A 10812-nucleotide genomic window follows, 5' to 3' on the forward strand; every position below is an offset into this window, starting at 1 on the left:
TGGCTGTGGGTATAAGGATCACTGGACCCAGAGGCAGGGGCCAGAGGCCTGACACAAGATCTTGGAATTATTTCTTGGACTTCCTGTTACCTGGGAAGGAGTATAGCTGAAATCTGACCTGGACAGCTTAGTTGTGAGACAAGATCATCACAGGACCAGAGCAATCATTGGCAGAGGGTGCTAAAGATGAGAGCTGCTATGCTGTGCCCAGCCACAAGCCGGGAGTGAGTCTACTATTCTATACTCCATCATGGCAGAGGCTGTGTGCCTCCCTTCTCCACCTTCCACCCCATCAGGAATTGTGTCCCCATTCCCACCTTCACTCCCATGCCAGAGGCATTGTGTGTAGGGTTGCCAGGTGTCCGATGTGACACTATGCCCCATATTCTTCATAGAAATATTGTTATAATATGATTGTAGCATATTTAAGATGTATTTTATGCAAGATGGGTCATGTGAGATATCCTTGGAAAGGTTATGATTTATTGAATATGATTATCCTATTTGTATGCATATATAATTTTTGTATCTAAAGTTAGGCATATTGACTATACATCGGGGGGGGGGGGGGGAATAGTTCAGTGGTTTGAGCATTGGCCTGCTAAACCCAGGGTTGTGAGTTCAATCCTTCAGGGGGCCATTTAGGGATCTGGGGCGTGTATATATATATATATACACACACACACACACAAAACTGTCAGGGGCAGTACTTGGTCCTGCTAGTGAAGGCAGGGGACTGGACTTGATGACCTTTCAAGGTCCCTTCCAGTTCTATGAGATAGGTATATCTCCATATATTATCTGTACTACAAACGTGTTTGCACCTGGGGAACACCCACCAGGAAAAAATGCAAACAGTCTGGCTGGTTAGCTAGGGACAAGTCAATGAACCATTAGGAAGAACATTAGGTCTTGGAAGATGCTAATCTCCCACCTTCCTGAGAAGCTTCCTCCAATGCTTCAAACAGCCTTTGACTCATGGCTGCTTTGACACTGCAGGGTCATGTGATCATGGAGTCCAGCACCAGGTGACATCTTGGACTACTAGCATTTTTCCACTAATCTGGGGTGGGGATCAAACTGGCAAACAAAGGATTCCCGCCATATGTAAATCCTATTTAAGGCAGGGAAGTGAGTTAATCAGGGTTCACTCTTCACTGGATCCCTGCCCAGGATGACTGCTGAAAACATCTAAAAGACAAAGAGGGGGAAAGGACTGAACCCAGGCTGGAAAAGGTGTCTGGCCTGTAAGAGAAATACCTGGAGTTTTAAGCTGCAAGCAAGAGCAGCTTGCCTTCAATAACCTCTGCAATCTGCCTAAAACAAAATTTAGGGTGAGAAATTACTATTTGTAAACAGTTTCTTTAATGGAGTAAGCTTAGTTTGCGTGTTTGTTTTGTTTGCTCAATAACCTGCTTTGATCTGTTTGCTATCCCTTATAATCGCTTAAAATCTATCTTTTGTAGTTAATAAACTTGTTTTTGTTTTCTCTAAAACCAGTTTGTGGAATTCATAACTGGGGGGCAAAAAGCTGTGCATATCTTCATTCTCATTGAGGGAGGGAGCAAATATCATGAGCTTATGCTGTACAGTTCTCTGTGCAGCGCAAGCTAATACAATTTTCAGTTTACACGTCAGAGGGGGTTTGTACTTGAGTGCTGGGTCTTCCCTAGCTGAGTCTTCCCATGCAGAGCTGATTTCAGTGTCTGTGTCTTACTGAAGCTGGGTGTGTCCCTACCTGAGGCCTGGTCTACACTAGGCTTTTATGTCGAATTTAGCGCCGTTATATCGAATTAACCCTGCACCCGTCCACACCACGAAGCTATTTAGTTCGACATAGAGCTCTCTTTAAATCGATTTCTATAATCCTCCCCAACGAGGGGAGTAGCGCTAAATTCGACATGGCCATGTCGAATTAGGGTAGGTGTGGATGGAAATCGACGCTAATAGCTCCGGGAGCTATCCCACAGTGCACCACTCTGTTGACGCTCTGGACAGCAGTCTGAGCTCGGATGCTCTGACCAGCCACACCCCGGGAAAATTTGAATTCCTTTTCCTGTCTGGGCAGTTTGAATCGCAGTTTCTGTTTTGACACCGTGGCGAGCTCAGCAGCAGTGGCAACGATGCAGAGCTCTCCAGCAGAGATGGCCGTGCAATCTAATAGAAAGAGGGCCCCAGCATGGACGGATCGGGAAGTCTTGGATCTCATCGCTGTGTGGGGAGATGAGTCCGTGCTTTCCGAGCTGCGCTCCAAAAGACGGAATGCAAAGACCTATGAGAAGATCTCTAAAGCCATGGCAGAGAGAGGATACAGCCGGGATGCAACGCAGTGCCGCGTGAAAATCAAGGAGCTGAGACAAGGCTACCAGAAGACCAAAGAGGCAAACGGACGCTCCGGATCCCAGCCCCACACATCCCGTTTCTACGAGGCACTGCATTCCATCCTAGGTGCGGCCGCCACCACTACCCCACCCCTGACCGTGGACTCTGAGGATGGGATATTGTCCGCGGCCGGTTCCTCAGCGGACGGGGAAGAGGAGGAAGGAGATGAGGAGGACGAGGCAGTCGACAGCGCTTACAACGCTGATTTGCCCGACAGCCAGGAGCTCTTCATCACCCTGACAGAGATCCCCTACCAACCCTCCCCAGCCATTATCCCAGACACAGATTCAGGGGAAGGATCAAGCAGTAAGTGTTTTAAATATCTAAACATTTATTTATAACATAACTGGCATATTTAAAATATTAACAATAGCTAAAGTGCTTTCAAACATGTAAACATTTATTTAAAACAGAACAGGAAGATTTAAAATATTAACAGTGGGTAAAGTGCTTCAAAACATGTAAACAGGAAAGTCCAACAAAACGGGAATCTGTGCAAAGTGTATCATGATTAGTCTGTCTTTGGGCGCTTCAATATATAGTCTATTTTCAAAAAATTTCACAATGTCCGCTTCATGATTATACTGCCCCAAACGCTGCACTCTTTTGTCCCTCCAAGGGCACCTAAGCCAAAAACTGGTCAATGTATCCGGGGATAGAGGCGACATCCTCCGGGGAGAACTCCTCATAGGTCTCCTGCAGGTGTTTTTCAAGCCTCATGAGCAGGTTCCTGGGCAGGGAGAGCTTATTAGGCCCCCCGTGGTATGAGACGTTTCCCTGCCACAACGCCAGCAGGTACTCGGGGATCATGGCCTTGCAGAGCATTGCAGCAAATGGCCCCGGTTTCTGCAGGCTGTCCCGAAGCATCCGCTCCTTCTGGCTCTCCGAGACCTTCAGGAGGGTGATGTCTGGCATGACTCCCTGCTGTGAATTAGGTAGGGGAAAGTTAGTATTGGGACGGCTTGCCCGTCCCTTTACAGAACTGCAACCGCCGGTTTACAGCCACGCGGTTTACAGCCGCGAGGGGGTGGGACAGGGCCAGAGTTCATGCTTGCAGGATTGCTGCCAGCAGAGACTCGCATTGCTTTCTATGTGAAAGGAGGCCAGTGCCACTCTTAAAGTTTTAAGCAGCCACAAGTCTACGGCTTACCATGTTTGCCATCTAGACAAAGTCCGGTGTCCTGCCCTGCTCCTCAGCTCGCCACAGCAAGACCGCAGGCACTGTAGGCGAGGGCCGAAAATTCGACCTTGTCCTCAGTGCGCGTGTGATAAGTGCTCTGCATGGTCTTGTTGAAAGACTATGTTCTCTGTTCACAGATACCTTGATCTGTCTCAGGAATTCACTCCCTTTTTCCAATTCCCACAGCCCCATCTGCCCAGAGGCTAGCGCACATTAGGAGGAGGAAGAAGAGGACACGGGAAGACATGTTTGCTGAACTAATGGGATGCTCCCGAGCACAGGCAGCCCAGCAGACACAGTGGAGGGAGAACTTGTCCCAAATGCACCGGGCAAACATTGAACGGGAGGAGAGGTGGCGACAGGAGGACTGGCAGGCTACTCAAACGCTGCTTGGACTAATGAGGGAGCAAACGGACACGCTCCGGCGCCTTGTGGATGTTCTGCAGGACCGGAGGCAGGAGGAGAGAGCCCCGCTGCAGTCTCTCTCTAACTGCCCTGCCCCGCCACCAAGTCCCATACCCCCCTCACCCAAAGTCCAAACACGGAGGGGCGGAAGGGGCCGTGAAAAATTTCACTCCACCCCTGCGGACTGCTCTACCACTAGAAAGCTCTCATTCCCCAAAATTTGAAAAGTCCTTTCCTACCCACCTCACACAAGACCCCGTCCAAGTTTCACCCCCCCGTTCCATGTGCGGTTGTTAATAAAAAATACGTTTCTGTTCATTACTGTTTCCATCCTCTTCTTTTGGAGGAGAGTCTGTCTGAAGGGGGGGGAAGGGGCTTGGTAATTGGACAGGACAGTCACCTTTAGCAGGGGGCAGGTCCAGCAGCAGGGCACATATACAGTGCAGTGACTAGTTATCCTGGTCAGTCTGGGAGGTGGTTTTCATGTTCTGTGTGGTGGGGGGGGTGGTGTTGCTCTGTGACTTGGTGGCGGGGGAGGGCAGTTACAGATCTTATGCAGCGGTCCTTACCCTGGATCACAGAGCCGCGCAGCAGGGGATCTGTAACCCTCCTCCCCCTGCAAGACAGTCACATAGCCGACACATACACGCAGTCCCGGCCAGGAGGGCTGGCAGGCTCCGTTGAAACAACCAGTCTACCACCGCGGAGCCTGTCATTCCTGGAGTTTAGAAGCATCATTTGCATCACAACACTAAACCCGCCCCCCGCCACAGTCTGCGTCCCAGGTTTAAAACATTCCCGCGAAAACAGTAATAAAGACAACGGTGTCCATTAACAAAACAGAACAGATTTTATTTTTTGGGAAGGGGGTGAAGGGGGTATGTAACTGGAGAGGATAGTCGACGGCAACTGGGTAAAGAAACGGGGGCAAGTTCAGCTTCTGTGTCCACAAACTTAAAAGTCACTGGGTACCCTGCTCAGCCTTGAAACTGGCTTTCAAAGCCTCCCGGATGCACAGCGCGTCCCGCTGGGCTCTTCTAATCGCCCTGCTGTCTGGCTGGGCGTAATCAGCAGCCAGGCTATTTGCCTCAACCTCCCACCCCGCCATAAAGGTCTCCCCCTTGCTCTCACAGAGATTGTGGAGCACACAGCAAGCTGCAATAACGATGGGGATATTGGTTTCACTGAGATCACAGCGAGTCAGTAAGCTTCTCCATCTCCCCTTGAGACGGCCAAAAGCACACTCCACCACCATTCTGCACTTGTTCAGCCGGTAGTTGAAGAGTTCTTGTGCAGTGTCCAGGGCGCCAGTATAGGGCTTCATGAGCCAGGGCATTAGCGGGTAGGCTGGGTCCCCGAGGATCACTGTAGGCATCTCCACATCCCCAACAGTTATCTTGTGGTCCGGGAAGTAAATGCCTTCCTGCAGCCGTCTAAACAGACCAGAGTTCCTGAACACGCGAGCGTCATGAACCTTGCCCGGCCATCCGACGTTGATGTTTGTAAACCGTCCCCGATGGTCCACCAGTGCTTGCAGCACCATTGAAAAGTAGCCCTTTCTATTGATGTACTGGCTGGCCTGGTGGCCCGGTCCCAGGATAGGGATGTGAGTCCCATCTATAGCCCCACCGCAGTTTGGGAATCCCATCGCAGCGAAGCCATCTATGATGGCCTGCGCGTTTCCCAGGGTCACTACTTGTGACAGCAGTACCTTGACGATTGCCTTGGCTACTTGCAGGACAACAACCCCCACGGTAGATTTGCCCACGCCAAAGTGGTTCGCGACTGACCGGTAGCTGTCCGGCGTTGCAAGCTTCCAGAGGGCTATGGCCACTCGCTTCTGGACAGTCAGGGCTGCTCGCATGCGGGTGTCCTTGCGCTTCAGGGCAGGGGACAGCAACTCACAAAGTTCGAGGAAAGTCCCCTTCCGCATGCGAAAGTTTCGCAGCCACTGGGATTCATCCCAGACCTGAAGCGCTATGCGGTCCCACCAGTCCGTGCTTGTTTCCCGGGCCCAGAATCGCCGTTCAACAAAATCCACATGCCCCATTGCCACCGTGATGTCCTGGGCGCTGGGGCTCGTGGTTTCTGACAGCTCTGTGCTACTCTCCGACTTCAGGCCCTCACGGCGGTGCCGTAGCCTCCTCGCCTGATTTCTCTGCATCTGCCTCTGGGAAAGGTGTATGATAAGGTGCGAGGCGTTGAGAACGGCCACAACTGCAGCGATGGTCGCAGCGGGATCCATGATTGCAGTGCTGTGGCGTCCGCGCTGTCACTGATCAAAAAGTGCGCGAACTGATTTCCCGCCGGCGCTTTCAGGGAGGGAGGGAGGGCGGTAGTGACTGACAGATGACGACAGTTACCCAAAAGCACCCTCGCCACATTTTTTTACCCAGAAGGCATTGGCGGATCGACCCAGAATTCCAATGGGCAGCGGGGACTGCGGGAACTGTGGGATAGCTGCCCACAGTGCACTGCTTCCAATGTCGACGCTTTCCCTGGTAGTGTGGACTGACAAAGTCGAATTACTGTCCTTAGTGTAGACACATACGTTCGACTTTCTAATATCGATTGCACATATTCGATTTAACTAAAATCAAACTACTCTCGTAGTGTAGACATACCCTGAGTGTGTTCTGGAGGAGGCTTCAGGGCCTGGGTCAGTAGGACAGTGTAAGAGAGCCCAGGCTGGTGGAACAGGTGGGTTCAGTGGTACCCCAGTACATCAGGTGGCACCCAGGAGCGGGGGGGGGCAACCCACCACATCCAGTTTTCTATCAGAAAGGGTCAAAAAGGGACCTTGACATAGCTGACTAGGATGCCAAAAGTCTAGTTGGCCACATTAGACTGGGGCCAGGCTGCATGGGGGGCAGCAGGGCTAAGGCAGGCTCCGTCCCTGATTCCACACAGCTCCCAGGAAGTGATGGCATGTCTCCCTCCTAGGCAGAGGGATAGCCAGGAGGGCTCCACGCGCTGCCCCTGCCTACAGGTGTCATCCCAAGTGCTGGCTTCGCAGCTGTCATTGGCCAGGAATCTATGGCGGATGCGAATCTGGGGAGTTGCAGCTGCATCCAGCTTCCTCCATCCCTGGGAAATACTGGGGCAGCACTGATTCAGCTGCTATATAAGGGGCCGCCTGAGGTCAGCACCTCTCACAGCCCCCATGAACTGCACCAGCCAGAGCTGCCGGAGCCTGCACCCTGAACTCCTTCCTATGCCCCAACCCTCTGCCCCAGCTCAGAACCCCCTCCCACACTCAAATTCCCTCCTGGAGCTCAGCACTCACACCCCCTCCTGTACCTCAGCCCCAGCCCAGAGCCCCCTCCTGTACCCCAAATCCCTCATCCCCACCCCAGAGCCTGCACCTGAGCCCGGAGCCCTCATTCCCTCCCGCACCCCAGCCCGGAGTCCCCTCTCATACCCTTAACCCCTCATTTCTGGCCCCACCCCAGAGCCCACACCTGGAGCCTGTACCCCATCCTGCACCCAAAACCCCTGTCCCACAGCCTGCACCCCATTCCCACACACCTAATCCCCTCCCAGAGCCCCAGCCCAAGCACCCTCCAGCTTTTTCTAGCAGCTGCCCCAGCTGGGTAGCCCTGCTCCCCACAAGTGGCCAGCGGCTGCTTTGGGAGGAGGGGTCAGGTGGAGATGCTCTGAATTTGCAGCTCCCTTCCCTGGAGCCTCCACTTCAGCCCCTCTGAGCTCTAGGGGGTATGTCTACACTGCAATTAAATGCCCTGCTGGCCTGGCTCAGTGGACTGGGGCTGTAACATTACTGTGTAAACATTTGGGCTCTCTGAGTCCCTCCCGCCTTGGGGTGGGGGGTCTCAGGGCTTGAGGTTGAGCTAGCACAAACACAGCTCCACAATGAGCCCCAATCAGCAGACCGGGGGCAGTCAGCTTTAATTGCTGTATAGAGAGAGAGAGAGACACACACACACACACATATCCTCCCAGTAAGGGGACACAGCAGCTGCTATGCTAGTCTAGGTAGCTGTGCAGGCCAGTCAGTCCCTGCATGAGGTGCATGTAGGTTAGTGTGGTTTTAGGTGTGTCTCTGTGAGCGCATCCAGGGGCAGTGCACTGGGGCTGGTCTGGTCTCCGCCACTGGAGCGGTCACTGCAACCCACCCAGTCAGCGGGGCACACCAGGAGCCACGCCAGCAGCCAGGCATTGCTGTGTGCAAAGCCTGGCATTTCGCACTGGTGGGTGCCCGCCGGAGTTTGCAAAAGGTAAGTGGGTCATATGTAGGGTGACCATACACCCTGTTTTGAGCCCTGTCCTGGCCATCCTGACTTTTTTGGCAAAACTGGGCATTTGTTCCATTTGCTCTTGCCAACTGATCATAGTGGGGAGGAACATGTGGGGGTTGGGGGTGTGACACTATCTCGGGGGAACAGCCTCCACCTCCATGTTCATCCTTGTAATACGATTGTGTGGTATCCAATGCAAAGTTTGTCATGTTGGATGTCTTCAGAAGGCTCATCATGCACCAAGCATCATTGTTATAGTAATGTTATGTTATAGGTTGTAATTTCATGTATATAGTTATGAGGCTGAAAATGTGTCCTCATGGCTTAAAACAAGACCATACAAAACTCTCCAAGAGTAGAGAGGCAGTTCACACCTCATCAGGGTATGTATGGGATAAACCCAGCCCAGCCTCACAGGAACAAAGGACACTGGCCTAGGCAGCAACGAAGGATCTGTTGGACTCTCCAGTGAGTCACCCCCCCCCTTCCCTTAGTTAGTTTGGGACTACAATGAGGTAATGCTCACCTGACTCTGAAAGGGGGGGCAAAGCCAAGAGGGAAGAAAGAACATGATAAAAGGGAGAGTTGTTTGCCATACTCTTCCTCTCTCTTCCATCTCCACCTACAGACACCACCACCAAGTGACTGAAGCACTGATCAAAGAGGAGAGCCTGGCTGAAGGGCAACCAGCCAGCTTGTGGTGAGAAGCATCTAAGTTTGTAAGGGCAGTGAAAATGTTAAGATCAGCTTAATTAAATATTAAAGTAAATTAAAGTAAATTAGAATCCATTTTGCTTTTATTTCATTTGACCAAATCTGACTTGTGCTTTGACTTATAATCACTTAAAATCTGTCTTTTGTAGTTAATAAATTTGTTAATTTATTCTACCTGAAGCAGTGCATTTGGTTTGAAGCGTGTCAAAGACTCCCCTTGGGATAACAAGCCTGGTACATATCAATTACTTTGTTAAACTGATGAACTCATATAAGCTTGCAGCGACCACCAGGCATAACTGGACGCTGCAAGACGGAGGTTCCTAGGGTTGTGTCTGGGCCCGGAGATATTGGCTAGTGTCATTCGGTTGCACAATCCAAGCAGCAGCTGGCCAAAAGTGCTCACTCACATGCTGGGAGCAGCTTACATGCTAGAGGCTGTGCGTGAACAGCCTGGGAGTGGGGGTTCTCACAGCGAAGCAGGGTAAGGCTGGCTCCCAGAGTTGAGGAGTGGAGTGACCTAGCAGCTCACAGGTCTAGATAACACCAGGGGAACATCACAGGGGCAAGTGGCAATGCCTGCCTCACCTGGGAGGGAGGGCTCAGGAGAGCAGCTCAGGCCGGGCCAGCTCCGCATGGGCAGGTGGCGAGGGGGGGGGGTCTCAGGGGGCTGGGCACGGGCGGGGGGGGGGGGCCTCAGGCTGTCCCCATGCGGGGGGGGGGGGGGGGGGGGGGCGGGGGGGGGGGCCTTAGGCCAGTCCCATGGGGTGTCCTGTTTTCCCTTTGGGAAAATATGGTCACCATAGTGATATGGTCTGATGGTGCCAACACCATGGGCAGAACAGAAGGGGCCTGGCAACAGGGAATGCATAGCTTCACTAGGACTGATGTTCCTGAAACAGAAGGGCTATTCCCTGGCTATGGTGATCTCCCTCACACCCATAAACAGACCCTTTATGTTTCAAATAAAGGACAACTTAGAAATTATAGGAGAAAGTTTATTTTTTAAGGGCACCTCCCCAATGTTTTGTGACACACACTCATATACAAATAACACATTGTATTACAGTGTACAATCCTCTGCATGATTATTGGTGTATACAAGACAATATTTATTGATTTGATGTGTAATGTGGAACATTGGGCACCAAACAAAGGACAGATGGTCATGCTGTGTGTGACATTCTAACATATTTCCTCTCAACCTGCTTTGGGACAAATCTGGGACACAGTACATGTGGAAAAAAATTGAAAAGAAGAACACTAGAAAATCTATTGGTTAGCAGGATGGTAAGATAGTGAGGGGTCAGTTTCTGCCATATGAATTACATTCTATGCTGTGTCACCTTCTTAACATTAAAGAGCTATAATTAATTCATAAAATAACATCAATGCAATATTAAAGTTATATATTTAAACATAAAGTGTCAGGAAATGTTAACATTTAAGACTCCCATAACATTAATTTGTCCACGTTGTATGTATTGTCTATTAAAACATACATTTAAACAATTTAACTAGTCATTAAACATGGACCAGTATAACTTTTTTTCCGTGCTATACAGTTCATAGTCAGGTAGGGAAGGAGTCAGTCAGTGGCTGCAGCACTACTGGATCCCCTACCAGGACAGTTGGGTGAAGGCAAGAAAAATCAAGCTCCTGCAATAGTCTCTTTAGTCTCGCTCATTGTGAGTGAGTGGGACTTTTTTTTGGGGGGGGGACAATTAATTTTACAATAGTGTTTAAAATCTCTCCCTGGTGAGCTGAAGGGTATTTGAATCACACATTCCATCTCCCACATTCAAACTGTTGCAGCTCAGCTGCGAGGAGCGGCACCAGGAGCCGGCAAACAGGGCTGCTAACAGGGGAGTTTAA

Source organism: Terrapene carolina, unplaced genomic scaffold (assembly GCF_002925995.2).
Source record: "Terrapene carolina triunguis isolate 2854851 unplaced genomic scaffold, T_m_triunguis-2.0 Scaffold742, whole genome shotgun sequence".
Classification (NCBI taxonomy): domain Eukaryota; kingdom Metazoa; phylum Chordata; order Testudines; family Emydidae; genus Terrapene; species Terrapene triunguis.